Genomic DNA, 15,717 nt, shown 5'->3' with positions numbered 1-15,717 from the left:
TCTGCTCATGAGTTGCCATGGCACGGCTCCGCACCACGGCTACTCACAAGGAGACCCCTGACCGGTAGGCTGAAAAGCAGCCTCCCGGTTTGGGGTCTCTGTGCCTTGTGCACTTGTGGAGCCCAAACTCCCCAGCCCCCACAGGCTCTGTGACAGAGATGGCAGTCATGTGGGTGGCCACTGCAGCCACCCAGAGCAGACTGTCTGCTTGTGTGTGGGGAGAGCAGGCTAAGCCTGCTCTTCATACTCACCATCCCCTGGCGGCTCTGAATGTGTTGGGGAGAAAAGGCTTTGCATTGGCTAGTCCAGTCTTCAACCTCTGTAGACCTTTTCAATCATTCAATAAGTGTATATAGTTTTCCAGGCTAGCCCTCTGGTGGTGACTATGTCTCCTGTGTGACCCTCACAGGCCTGTTTCTGTACCAAACATTGCTTCTCCTCCCCCTCTGCCCATTCAGTACTGTTAGGCAAACCTTGTGTGCCATTAGTTAAGTGACTTCCTTCAAGGATGCTAACTTCGCCTGCTAACTGAGCAAAGGAGCACCTTCATAAAGTGTTGATTATCTTTACTGAGCAGGAGGAACGCAACTGGCCCTAATTTTAACCCCAGCACAGCATCCTTCCTGTGACTGTTGCTAGTGTCTTTCTTAGGTTTTGTTTTTTTTAAAGATTATAAGCCCTTTGGGGACAGGGAGGTGTGTGTGTGTGTGTGTGTGCGTGCGTGTGTGTGTGTGTGTGTGTGTGTGTAAAAACCACTTTGGGGACTTTTGTTGAAAAGCAGTATATTAATATTCATAGCAGTAGAAGGATGGTGCTTTTGTTTTGCCCTTGTAGGGCTGCATGGTATGTCAGCTAGAAAGTGTGTGTCTGTGTCCCTGTGCACTTGTGCTCTTTTGTGTATGAGCACCAAAAGTGGTTCATATTTGTATTTGGCTGCTGTAGTAGCAGAAAGAGTTAGCTCCCAGACGAAGTACAGACATAGGATGACGTCACCAAGAGAAAATGAACTTGCTCTTGTAATAGAGTTAGTTGAAAGAAAGCAATGAGAAAACACAGACCTGTCCCCCCACCCACTGCCCTTCTCCTGAATAAACCAGAAGCTCCTCTACTGAAACTATTATGGTGATATACAAAAGTAAGAACATGAATCACAAATTAATGAGAGACAGTTATGGGCATAGTGCACGGTAAAAATGAGAAGTAGATAATGCAGTGTAGTCATAACAAACTCTCCAAGAGTGATATTCCATATCAAGAACAAGATATTTCCAGATACAGCTGAAACTAGGACCTCCTGGAGTCTTTGGATTTAGAAATTCTGCTGACTAGAGACATGACCACAGTGGAAACTTCCCTGCTTGGATATAAGGAAGACTCAAAGTGACAGTTCCATGCTCTTGTAGAAGGATAGTTGCATGAATGGACATTCTTCACTGTACTGCAATTCAAAATGCATTTTAGCCTACTTGATCTCAAAAGGTTCTCAAAAGGATAGAACTTGATACATGTGTTTTAGGCTTCCAATGCTTTGTTTTCTTGTTGGTTCTACAAGTAGTTCCAGCATAGCATTCCTGACAGTCAACTCTAGACATCATTTTAGAATACAGGTATATGTTTTTGTATACCGGTGGTCGGCTTTTTAACTGTCTAGCTTTATTGCTGTCATTGCTTCAAAGATCAAATCTCATATGATTTATGCTCACTATATTCTTATTATTTGTTACATAAGATGTACCTGTGAGATATGTTTGCATTTAGACACAGTCATTGAACACACTTCTGTACACCCAGTTTTAGTATAAGTACAACCACAAAATGGAAAAATGAAGCAATCTGAAATGAAGTGTCTCAGTGTGTATAGATTATGTAGAAAACCACAATCTTCCTCATATTTTGTCCTACAATAAGGGTACCATAACCCCCTTGTACAGAATGAGATCTATAAAAGTGCTCTCTAAATGCTCAATTATTTATGTACTTAACAAAGATAACCTGAGAGTATCTGTTTGGAACACTGAGCACCTGAGAAGTTGAATTGGCAATATTTCGTTATAATTTGGGGAACTAGAACCCAGGCGAGTGTGAAATCTGAAAGCACAATTCCATTTACATTTGTTTTCCAGTCCTGTACAAGAGTTTCCTGTGTAAACTCATTGGTCTATTTGAACTTCTGCTGGTCTATTTGCTTTGCCTTTCCTTCATTATTGTCATCTACTTCATTCAGTTAAAGTTGTATGTCTGTGTTTTGCCCCTACACCATTGAAGACCCTGGGCAATAGCAACTTGGACATATACATGCGGGTGAAAGGGTCACAATTTTACTAAATAACATTAGACCTAGATAACTGCTGTGAGTCCTAGCAGTGCAGGTACTAAACTCCAGGCAGGAAGCAAGACACTATTGTCCTTCACCCAAATTTGCTTGAGTGATCCAGTTCAGACATAACAGGAAACCAGAGGTCAGGGGTGAAGCCACCATTGGGTGGACGGGTTCAAAGAACCCGGTTCGCCACAAATAAGAGGCCATGAGCATTGCCCCAGACATGCCCCCCATGTCTGACGTCAGATGCGGGGGGCATTATTTCAGTACCAAATGGGGCCGCGCTGGCCCTGTTTGGAACTGAAGTTGGCCTGTGCTGCATTGGGGCCGATCGGGGCAGTGGGGCAGATCAATGTTCCTCCCAAACAGGGTTGCGCAACCCCATTTAGAAGGGAGATCAGCCCGCGCTGCATTGGCAGAGTGGCCAGAATGGCTCTCCCTGCCTTTAAGGCAGGGAGAGTCGCTCCGGCCCACGCTGCCCAATGCAGCATGGGCCAATTTCCCTTCCAAACAGGGCCGCATGGCCCCATTTCGGAGGGAGACCACGCTTCCGCATCTGACATCAGACCTGGGGGCGTGGCTAGCCGGCCCCCTGCGTCTGAGGTCAGCTGCAGGTGTGGGTCCAGGTGGCCATGGCTTCAACCACACACAGGCCACCACCAGTCTCCCTATGCTCCTGCCAGAGGTCTCTTCACCTCTGGTTTCCAAACCTGAATGTACAAATCCAGGGAATTACAGTTAATTTTTAAAAAATGGACCTGTGCTTTCCCTCCCCAAACTGCACTTGTCACCTTTGTTTCTCCTACAATTTCATTGCCCCAGCCTCTGGTTTGACTCTGGTTACATACAAATGCTGGCACACAGTTTCACTGTGAGCTCCTCCCTCCCTCTGGCTCCTATTGGCTGCGGGGACTGTCCTTCAGGAAAGAAGGAAGGCCACACAGCCAGCTCCCCTGCCTCTCTGCAGTCTCACTGACTCAGGAGAGACACTCTCCCAGAATATACAACTGTGGATAGGAGAACAGGGGGAGGGGGCACGGAACTCCGGATCTACTGGACCCGCAGTTCTGCGTTATGTATGACCCAGGCCCTCAGCTCAGAGAAGCAGATCAGAGCAACTCAGAGCCATGCTCCTCCTCACCAACCCCCTAAGCATGAGCCTGGGACGGGGTGTGTTTGTGATACTTTGTTTGATCTTGCATTTCATCATGGGTTTTGTAGCCTCAAGACAAACAGTTTGTCGTTTTCATGCATGCTTGTGTTGTGATGCAAAGGGATTAAAATGTTGAATGGCAGCTTGGTGGAAAAGGTTAAAATCGCACAAGCAAGCAAATACTGAAAGAATACATTATTCTTGTTCATGCAAGCATGACTCCAAAGTAGTTACATCAAACACATGGCAGATTTTGGACTGGCTGTCAACATTTTCAGGTCAGAATTCGGATGTTATAGGATCATAATTTCTTAATGTGAATTTCCCCCCTCTTTCAGTGTTCTGTGCAATAAACTTACTTATGTACCCTTGGCATTATATGTGAAGTACTGAGTATATTTATTTCATCACACACTGGCACAGGAATAAGTTGTATTGTAATAAATGAGGATCTGGGGAAGAGCAGTAAGTGATAGTTTATGACTTATGCTTTTGTGACATTTAAATGCATTTTCTCCCCCCGCCCCAAAATAATTCAGCAAAACTGTCTTGTTAGAACATGATTTCTCTTCCAGTTGTTAATTCAGTACTTGATGTGAACTTGCAAATTAATTACAAGTTGCTTGTTTTATTGCAATGATGCTTTGTTCTAATTTTACAGCATGATTGTGCTAAAGTAGTTAACTTTGTCTGGATATTTATCAGAAGCATCATCTTGAAGAATTTATTGCTTAGCTAATAAAATATACTTCAGACCAAACTTGGCAAGCAAGTTCTTAATCCATTAGCAAATTTTCCTTTGACATTTTATTGCAATTGCTTTGGTCATTACTTAAGCAGCTTTAATAATACATTTAGGGATGCATTACTTGTACAAAAGACAAAAATAGACACAAGTTATTCCTAGTGAATAAAGAACAGTCATAGAAAATGTATCCTTTTTCCAAGGACAATGGAAGCTTTATGGAAGCTGAATATAATCGTGGCACAAAACTTACCTTCACAGTAGCCATCGCCATGCTTTTTAAAACCAATGGAAGGACAGAAAGGCTGCATTTGCATATAATTCAGATGGGAGAGCGGGAGGAGTGGGGGCATGGAACCGCAGGTCCATTGGACCCACGGTTCTGCATTACATATGAATGCCACCAAAGTCTTTTGCATACTAGAGCTCAATGGAGAAATTGAAACTGATGTGTTTAAGCAGCCAAGACTATGGTGTAGAAATCCAAGAAATATTAGATACCTAGATATTTAATGTGGTGCAGTGGGAAAATGCTTGACTAACAAACAGAAGGTTGCTAGTTTGAATCCCTGCTGGTATGTTTCCCAGACTATGTTTCCCAGGCTATGGGAAGCACCTATATTGGGCAGCAGCGATATAGGAAGATGCTGAAAGTCATCTCATACTGCACAGGAGGAGGCAATGTGTTTACATTGTATGTAAACACATTGTATTCCACCAACGAAAACCACAGAAAACCCTCCTGTATTCCACCAATGAAAACCACAGGGCTCTGTAGGCACCAGGAGTCAAAATCGACTTGACGGCACACTTTACATTTAGATATTTAATCAGAAATGGTAAAATAGTAACTATTAATGTGCCTTCTATTAATAGTAACTATTAATTTCTACTACATTTCTGCTACATTTGAGCTCTCTTCAGACGTAAAAAGAAAGGAAGGAAGATGTACTCACATATACAGCATCCTGAGACTGCACTTGCAAGCCTTGCCCTAGCACTGGCATACTCAAAAAAGCCTTGCCCCTGCATTGTCCACACTTACTCTCTGAAAGTACCCTACCATTCCAGTCATGGAAAACATCTCATTTACATTTATTTCTTCAGACAGCTGTAAGTGTGGATAGTCTGTGGAGAGGCTTTTTGAGAGTGTCAGTGACAGGGTGGGGCTTGTCATGGCTAGGGGTGTGCACAAACGGTTCATCCCAAACTGGTTTGCCTCAAACCAGGGCTGGCTCGAAGGTTCCATCATGAATCGAGCTGGGGGTCATTCAGTACATAATCGAACTGGTTCTGCCTGTTTGACGGTGGCAGGTGTTTAGCTTTAAGTGCAGGGGAGGGAGCACTTACCCCTCCCGCCACTCCCCCCCCACCAGTGTTCATTTTTTGAAAAGCCCATCGGGGCAGCAGTGTACCTCCCTGCTGCCCCATTGCCCCCGTTTTCATTGCCCCCGTTTTCTGCCCTAAGTCCCTGATGGCCTATGCATACATATATAAATAAATATATTTCTATGAAGATGTGCTACAGTCACCAAGACCTCCTTGTCCCAAAAATGCACAGAACAAGTGGAAGATAAGAAGTCCATTTGTCACTATTCAGCATCCTGTGGGTTCCAGGAGATGCAAAGCTATAACAGGCGGAGACAGCATTTGCTTAAAACTGTTCCACATAACATAAATGAAGGTCTGAGTGAAGCAGATAAACTAGAAATGCATCTAATAAAACCATTAATTAGCCACAAAATTAATGGTTCTTTGCTACTGCTCATAAAGTCAACAGCAGAGTTTTAGAAGTTCCTCTGGTACTCTAGTACGGAAGCCCTGGAACCAAAGTAGGCTGAAGGGAATAGAAGGCCGAATTTGCACATAACATGAAACCGGAGGTGGACAACTTCTGTTTCATTTAGAAATGGACACACAGTTTCACTCCCCTGACACCAATTTGTACTTTTGGTTATCATAAGGTTTCGCTGCTGTTATCTCCATTTCTGCAGCACCAGTGTTACGTCTGAATGCTGCAATGACAGTTCTTCCCTCCTGCAGCTGGAGTTGAAGGAGAAAGCTCATCCCTCTCTCCCGCTGCTATTGGCTGCTGGGGTTGTCCTTCAGAAAAGAAGGAAGCCACAGCAGCCAGTTCTCCCTCCTCTTTGCAGTCATTGAGACTGCAGAGAGGGAGTTCTCCATGTCATCCAAATGTGATTGGGAGAGCAGGGGGAGAAGGGGTTGTGGAACCATGGGTCCATTGTATGCTCAGTTCTGCATTACTTCCAAAGGCAGCCTATAGCACCTTTCATGAAATGGTTTAGGACATTCATCTGAACCCTTAATCTTCTGGCTAGAAACAGTCCAGTGGAAGTTAGTCATGACTACATCCCACTGAAATCAATGGCACTAAATGCTTAAGACAGCAATTCTAAGTACTCTACAGTATACTCACTGAAAAGATGTAGTCTCCTTGAAATAATTTGGACTTATCTCAGAGCAAACGTGGCTGCAAAGGGGCTGTAAGTCTCATTAACTTCAACAGGACTTACATAATTCAGTGTCATGCAATTTTCACCCAATATGTTTTGAGTCATAGATGTTTCAGTTTATGTGCATTGAAAATCAGGTAGCTTCTCCAAAAGATCAAAAGAAAATAACTAATTTAATTCCTCATCTTCTTGTAAGTGTAATATTCAAGCCAGAACACATCTGATTAAAAGCCTGCTGACCTTCACTATCCCCTCCCTTTAAAAAAAAAATCTGGTAAATAATTCAGAATATTAATACTTAATCACAAATTGACTTGGCAAGGAAATTTTTTGCAATCTCCAAGGAGGTCAGTGAGGAAAAGTGGCTCATAAGTTAATGTCCATCTAATCTTCCAAAATTGTTTAACACAGCAACATAGGATGAAAAAGAGCTCAGTTTGACAGTGCATATAATTTATATTGCAGATCAAGATTTTACATTATATACCAAGCTTCACTGGAGCATGAACAATATATCCCAAGGTTATTCATTTATCCTTGTCAAGGGATGGTGAAAGTTCCCACCCTGCATCCTTCAGGGCAGGATCTTATCCAAAGGTCTCACTTTGCCTTTTTCTATAAAGCTATCACCATCCTGAGTTTAGAATGTATATCTAAATGGAACATCCAGGCACCCAGATAAAATGTGGTTCAGTGTAATCCCAAACATCAGAAATAAAGATTTCTTTGATTGATTTCAGTGGAACCTACTCCAGTGATACAAACAGGGTTTTGGATTGTGGTGTACTCTCTCTGTTTTGTTTTTGGTTTTTTTGAGCAAATATTGATTCATTTATAATTTGATGAGAATAATGAGCATACATAGATCAAATAATTGTGTGACACGGATGTTCTCTAAGCATTCATTCTGTAACATGAGATGTGTAGGGCAGATTGGTTGCTGTGAGTGCATTTGTTTCTTGACATAGCAGTAATTAAAAACCACTCCGTTCTTGATTTCTAACTGCTGAGTACCTCTGGGAAAAACTGAGACAATTCTATGTTGTGAATTATGCAAAAATTCAGAACACATTACAGAACCAACCAGATTAACAGAAGGAATGTTTTGGGCCCTGCCTCTGGCCAGTAGCATTTACTATTTAGCCTAATTGCTGATTTAGGAAGCTGTATTCTCTCATAGAACATAATTTCCCTTGCCCTGTATCTCTTACATCTCTCCATAGCAGATCACAATTGTCTCATCATCTTTTGGCCATGCTGCCTCCTCACACACACATTTGTTCCAGGTGAAAATGAAAATAGAGATGGTAAGGGACTACATTTGGTGCTACCACCTCTCCAAGCTACCGCCTTTAAGCACTTTTTTAGCAACATATATTTCTGTTTCTCATTCCTTCGTAGACTTGCAAAAGAATATTCTCCAATGTTTTTAATGGAATGGATAGAATAATTCTTCAATGTATTCTTTCAATTCTAATTCGTTGATGGATATTCCTTTCACATTGTCACTCGGTTGTTACAATGAAGCATAAGATAAAGTTCTTCCCTCAACTGGAAGCATAACACCTTGAGAATCTTGTCACTGGTGGCTGGTTTATAAACATAATAAATGAAACGAAATGAAACTCCTGGCTGTGGCCTAAAAAACAAAGCATTTCTTAAGACCATATTTTTATTTTTATTTTGCTAAAACCCAAATCTTTTGAAAGATTTCTATGAAGAGTTGCTATGTAACCTCTTGCTTGGAAGAGGAAGAAAATGTATTTCCACAAGGAGGCAGAGCTTCTCTGCTATCTTTCTTGCTCTTTAAGAATTCCCCCTCTCCAGTATGAATTGCTCTTCCTTTTCCTGCTTTTTATCAAAATTCACCTTTAGTTCGCTTTGTCATTCATTGGTTGTTGCCTTCCACTGACAACAATGTTTTATTGGGTGGTATAGCTTACCACCCTGGCCTTTCTTTTTCTTCTTGTCATTGTTTATCTAGTTTGATCTCTTGCTTCTTGTGTTTTTAATTCCTTTTCATGTGCTTTATTTAGTGTTCTGTCACAAACTGGGTTTCTGTTATTCTTAATTTTATTTCTTTAGCATTGATTGAGGGCCAAGCTACATGTTATATTAAGTACATAATTTGGACCTACATCATCATCATCATCATCATCATTAAAGCAGGGGTGTGTGTGTGTGTGTGTGTATGTGTGTGTGTGTGTGTGTGTGTGCTGGGGAGAAAGAAATATATATTTGGCTGCTGGCAAGCTTGCCACTGCAACCGAATCCTTGATCCTTTTACTCTGATTGGGAAGTACATGAAACAAGGGTGTTAGATACTGCACCATCAGTCACCCACTGATTGCAAGTATGCAAATATTTTCTACTGATTTAGCTAGAAATAATTTAGTAGATGTTTATTTAATAAGTATCACATTGGGTTTTTTTCTGATAAGATGAAAGTGAGCATCAGAAAGTAAGTAAAGATTAGGAGTTAACATTTGATTAGCATAAAATATGCTTCCAGCACAAAGACATATAGAGAAGGGTATATAGCCCTTTCCCTCCTGCTATGGGTTTGAAAAAAATCATGTCTCCCAAAATTTCTTATTAATCCTGAAAGGCAAATTTTCAGTACTCCCCCACTATAATATCCCCCACAAGCTATAGTCCTAATCCCACCTTGCATGGCTGCTATTCAGTTTTTTAAAAAACAAACGCAAGGTCAACCTACATATTTAACATGTAGAGGCTGTCGAGCAGCCATGCCCATGAGAGATCCTGGTAGTGCAGTGGTGCCAAACCCAGCACTGAAGCTTGGCTCTTAATCCACCCATAACCCGCCAGCTGCCAGGAGCATGTGACACAGAGATGGGCACCTAGACCACCTGTCCCCACCTGTCCCCTTGGGGAATCCTCCAGTGCACTGAGTTCAGCAGTGTATTCACTAGTGCACCATGGGATACCGGAGGTGAGGATAATGAGTCCTGACCTAGGAGTGATCCGCCCTGCTCTGTGCTGCAAGGAGCAGTGCTGATCGTGCGGGACTGTGCTCCATGCTTCCACCCAGGATAGGACCGTCATCAGGACAATCAGAAGGCAAGGTTTGCAAAGCCTTTCCTCCACCTGGGAGGTTGGGTAAATGGCCCAAGACTTAGATCTCTGCTTCCAACAATGTTTCTCCTGCTGCAATAACATTGGTTTCTCTCTTTTTTTTCAAATCCATTCCCTTACTTTCATTTCTCAACTTGTTTTTCCCTCAAATTTCAGTTACCTAAAACAGAGGGTTTGGGGAAAAATGTTTTTCTTCACTTTTTGTGCTTCCTATTTCTTTCTCATTTGCTTCTTTATCTGCTAGAAATTTCACTGTGCTTTTAAATTTAACAAATGTATATCCCACCTTTCCAATTAACCATCCAATGTGGCTCACAATATAAATAAAAAACATGAACAAGCAATTATAAAAACTATAAAAACACTATACACAACAAATAATAAAACTAGCAGTAGTAAAAACTGAACTCAGATATAAAAGCCATGAGAAACTGATTTTTATTTTAAAAAAACCCACAAAAACTTGGCACCTCAAGCAAAGCAGCATCAAGTATACCTGTTGGGTGTTTTCATTCTTCCTTTTCTTTTCTTTTTATCTCACTACTGTTGCTTTCAGTTTCTTAAGCTTTCTAAGATGTATTATTTTCTTTCCATTAACAGTGCTCTTTCTTTAGTTTATTCTTTGGTTTTTATCTTGATTAGATTATAGTTATTCATTGTTTGTTGGTTTGCCTTTATCTTATCTTGGACTTATTTCTGTTTTTTCAAAAGAATTCTCAAAATATAGGTGTTATAGAATTTAATACATTTCATCATTTTCTTAATTTTAACCTTTGCAATGTATGCATAACAACCATGAACATCATGTCACCAAAACATATCCACTATTGAAACTTATTTCTTATATATGTGTTTAATGAGTTCTTTGCAGATAAAATATCTCGTATTCGAGCCAACTTAGATGCAGACTCCACTATTACTGCGGTGCCTGAATTGGAGGTGTCCCACAACCTCTTATGTGGTTTGACTGGATCGGTTTCAGTTTGTTACTCTTGAGGATATGGACTAGCTGCTTGGAGTGATGAGGCCTACCACTTGTCCTCTTGACCCTTGTCCAACATGATTTGTTCTGTCTAGCAGGGAGACTGTTGTAGGTGGCATGGTAGAAATCATAAATGCTACTCTGAGGGAGGGCAGAATGTCTCCTTGTCTTTTATTAGACCTATTCTGAAGAGGCCTGTATTAGATCCCTCAGAGTTAAGTAACTATAAGCATGTCTCCAACCTCCCATGGCTTGGCAAGGTAACCGTGGAGAGGGTCATGGCCTCTCAGCTCCAGAAAGTCTTGGAGGAAAGTATTCACCCATTTCATATATATGGGTGAAATGGGTCCATATATATATGGACCCATTTCAAACTAGCTTTCGGGTGGGCTGTGGGGTGGAGACTGCCTTGGTCAGCCTGACCGATGATCTCCAATTGGGAATTGACAGAGGAACATAAGAACACAAGAACAGCCCTGCTGGATCAGGCCCAAGGCCCATCTAGTCCAGCATCCTGGTTCACACAGTGGCCCACCAGATGCCACTGGAAGCCTACAGCAGGAGTTGAGGGCATGCCCTCTCTCCTGCTGTTACTTCCCTGCAACTGTTACTCAGAGGCATCCTGCCTCCGAGGCTGGAGGTGGCCTATAGCCCTCGAACTAGTAGCCGATGATAGACGTCTCTTCCATGAGGTTATCCAAACCCCTCTTAAAGTCATCCAGGTTGTTGGCTGTCACCACATCTTGTGGCAGATAATTCCATAAGCTGATTATGCGTTGTATGAAAAAGTACCTCCGTTGGTTGTTCCTAAATTTCCTAGAAATCAATTTCATGGGATGACCCCTAGTTCTAGTGTTATGTGAGAGGGAGAAGAATTTCTGTCTATCCACTTTCTCCACACCATGTTTAATTTTATAGACCTCTATCATGTCTCCCCACAGTCGTCTTTTTTGTAAACTAAATAGCCCCAGGTGTTGTAGCCTTGCCTCATAAGAAAGGTGCTCTAGGCCCCTGATCATCTTGGTTGCCCTCTTCTGCACCTTTTTCAGTTCTACAATGTCCTTTTTTTGATGTGGTGACCAGAATTGTACTCAGTACTCCAGGTGTGGCTGCACCATCGTTTTGTATAAGGGCATTATAATATTTTATTGATTGATTGATTTGATTTGATTTGATTTGATTTATATACTGCCCTTCCAAAATGCTCAGTTTACAATTAAAACAAGCCACAAAAACAATGAAAAGCTAAAACAAATTAAAAACAATATAACAATAGTTAACAATTTAAAAACATTTTAAAACAACAATTAAACAGTTATAGTAATTAAAAGCCCCAAAATCGGGTTAGAATTTAACAACCCTGGAAAGCCAGGCCAAACAAATACATTGTAAGGGCTCTCCTGAAGGCTAATAAAGAATTCAAATTATGGATTTCCGCAGGGAGCGCATTCCACACCCCCGGAGCAGCCATAGAGAAGGCCCGCCTCCGAGTCGCCACCAGACGAGCTGGTGGCAACTGGAGACGAACCTCCTCAGATGACCTTAATGTGCGGTGGGGATCACACAGAAGAAGGCGCTCTCTAAGGTAACTCGGGCCTAAGCAGTTCAGGGCTTTAAAGGTAATCATCAGCACTTTGTATTTTGCCCGGAAACATATAAGCAGCCAGTGCAATTGTTTCAAAATAGGCGTAATATGGTCTCTCCGGGTTGCCCCAGCGACCAATCTAGCTACTGCATTCTGAAGTTTCCGAACTACGTACAAAGGCAGCCCCACGTAGAGCGCATTGCAATAGTCAAGCCGGGAGGTTACCAGCTGGTGCACCACTGTTTTGAGCTCATCCTCCTCAAGGAATGGATGCAGCTGTCGAATCAGCCGAAGCTGATAGAAAGCACTCCTGGCCATGGCCTCCACCTGAGAACCCAGGGTGAGACCTGGGTCCAGGAGTACTCCCAAGCTGTGCACCTGCTCCTTCTGGGGGAGTGTAACCCCATCCAGAACAGGGAGATCTAACTCACTCCTCAGATTCTGAGCCCCCACAATGAGCACCTCCGTCTTGCTTGGATTCAGCTTCAATTTGTTCTCCCTCATCCAGACCATTACTGCCTGTAGGCAGGCATTTAAAGAGTGAGTGCCATTTCCTGAAGATGAAAAGGAGAAGTAGATTTGGGTGTCATCATCATACTGGTAACACCCAGCACCAAATCTCCTGATGACCTCACCCAGCGGTTTCATGTAGATATTGAAAAGCATTGGTGACAGAATGGAGCCCTGAGGGACTCCATATAACAGCTCCTGCTTTGAGGAGCAACTGTCATCAAGCTCCACCATCTGGAATCTACCCGAGAGATAGGAATGGAACCACTGCAAAGCAGTGCCTCCTATTCCCAACCCCTCCAGGTGACCCAGAAGGATACCATGGTTGATGGTATCGAACGCCGCCGAGAGATCCAAGAGGACCAACAGAGTCACACTCCCTCTGTCGATTCCCCGGTAAAGGTCATCCATCAGGCCAACCAAGGCTGTCTCAACCCCATAGCCCATTTTAAAGCCAGTTTGAAATGGGTCTAGATCAGTGATTCTCAAACTGGAGTCCTCAGGTGTTATTGGACTTCAACTCCCATAATCCCCAACCAAAGGCCACTGAGGATGGGGATTATGGGAGTTGAAGTCCAATAACACCTGAGGACCCAAGTTTGAGAATCCCTGGTCTAAATAATCAGATATTAGCAGTTTTATTTTCAATCCCCTTCCTAATTATCCCTAGCATGGAATTGGCCTTTTTCACAGCTCAGATCCCATCAACCTATACTTGAAGTTGGGGTTTTTCATCCCGATGTGCATCATTTTACACTTGCCAACATTGAACCGCATTTGCCATTTTGTCACCCACTCACCCAATTTGGAGAGATCCTTTATGAGCTCCTCACAATCTGTTTTGGACTTCACTACCCAAAAGAGTTAGGTATCATCTTCAAATGTGGCCACCTCACTGCTTACGCCTACTTCTAGATCATTTTTGAATAAATTTAAAAGCACTGGTCCCAGTACAGATCCCTGGGGGATCCCACTTCTTACTTCCCTCCATTGTGAGAACTCTCCATTTATACCTACCCTCTGTTTCCTGTCCTTCAACAATCCGGAAGTGTGACTCTGTTGGTCCTTTTGGATCTCTCAGTGGCTTTCGATACTATCAACCTTCTGGAACTTCTGAGAGTGTTAGAGGTGGAAGGCACTGTTTTACGGTGGTTCCACTCTTACCTCTCAGACAGATTTCATGTGGTTGGAGACTGTTGCTCTTCAAAATCTTAGCTTATTTATCGTCTCCCTAAGGGCTCCATACTGTCTCCAATGCTCTTTAACATCTACATGAAACCGCTGGGAGAGATCATCAGGGGATTTGGTGTGGGTTGTTATCTGATGGCACCCAGTATGCTGAAGTCACCCAGATCTACTTCTCCATATCAACATCATCTGGAGATGGCATAACCTCCCTAAATGCTTGTCTGGGAGCAATAATGTGCTGGATGAGGGAGAATAAACTGAGACTGAATCCAAATAAGATGGAGGTATTTATTGCGCAGGGTCAGAACTCTCAAAATGATTTTGAACTACCTGTTCTAGATGGGGGTCACACTTCCCCAAAAGGAACAAGTGCTTACCCTGGGAGTACTTCTGGATTCACACCTCTACCTGGTATTTCAGTTTGAGGCAGTGGCCAGAGGGGCTTTCTATCAGCTTCAGCTGATACTCCAGCTGCGTCTGTTTCTTGAGATGAATGACCTCAAAACAGTGGGGTAAACCAATTCAGCCATTTCATGCACATCCCTACAGGTCAAATACTTCAGCTCCTCACAATGCTTCATGCCAGCCTCTCCTCCACCTCATCCTAAAGCTACATACAGAGACCAATCAGACAAGAAATCGCTTTTCTCTACCTTTCCTCTCAGCTATGAGAGAGCAGGCAGCCCCCCTTTAAATGACTCTTAAAATAACTTTCACCCCTTTTTCTTGGAGGCCTGGGAATGTTGCAGGTGCTCCTGGGATTTATAGTCTTTTTTGAGGTTACAGCAATGATGGCAGCCTCAGGAAAAACTATATTTCCAAGAAGCACTTGTGCATTCCCCAAGAATTCAGGGCAAAGGACATTTTAAAAGTCAAGCCTGTCTGGTCTCTGTAAATATTTCTTGGGTTGGGCTGGCTGGGCTAAAGTAAAGTGAAGTGAAGTTTGTCGGGCTGTGTGCAAAGGATTTGGTCTGAAGTGAAGCAAAGGTCCCTTCAAAGCTCTGAAGCGAAGTAGGAATACCTTCAAAGATCTAAAGCTGTTTCCCCAGTTTGAAGCAGGACTGCTTTTTTGTAGAGTCCTAAAGGTTGTGCTGTTGAGTCAGTGTTCACTCCTGGCAACCACAGAGCCATGTGATTTTCTTAGTAGAATACAGGAGGGGTTTACCATTGCCATCTCCTGCACAGTATGAGATGATACTTCCAGCACCTTTCTATATCACTGCTGCCCAATACAGGAGTTTCCCACATTCTGGGAAACACACCAGTAGGAATTGAACCAACAGCCTCCTGCTCTCTAGGCAGGTTGCTTCCCTGCTGAGCCATTAGGTGGCCCTTGTAGAGCCCTAATGACTAGTTATTGTCTAAACATTCTACTTGGTAAGACTTTGAAACTGGACTGTAGTTTCTATCCTTGAGCCCTATAAGAACAATGGGTATGTTGTTGTTTCTTCAGGATGATTTCAAAAAAAACTGTACACTTAACAGATACAGTACTCTGTGGATAACCAGTATTTTGCAAGAGGAATGTGCTATTCTTGTTCATTACTGCTGTCTGGTTCATAGGTCTTCCCTCAAGGAAATGTTTCTGTTTTAAAAATCCTATTTTCCCAGCACTACAGTTGGAATGTATTATTACTGGAGAAATGCAATATCACCCCAGC

The sequence above is a fragment of the Hemicordylus capensis genome, chromosome 2 (assembly GCF_027244095.1).
Source record: "Hemicordylus capensis ecotype Gifberg chromosome 2, rHemCap1.1.pri, whole genome shotgun sequence".
In the NCBI taxonomy this organism is placed as follows: Eukaryota; Metazoa; Chordata; class Lepidosauria; order Squamata; family Cordylidae; genus Hemicordylus; species Hemicordylus capensis.
This window is presented reverse-complemented; position numbering follows the sequence as displayed.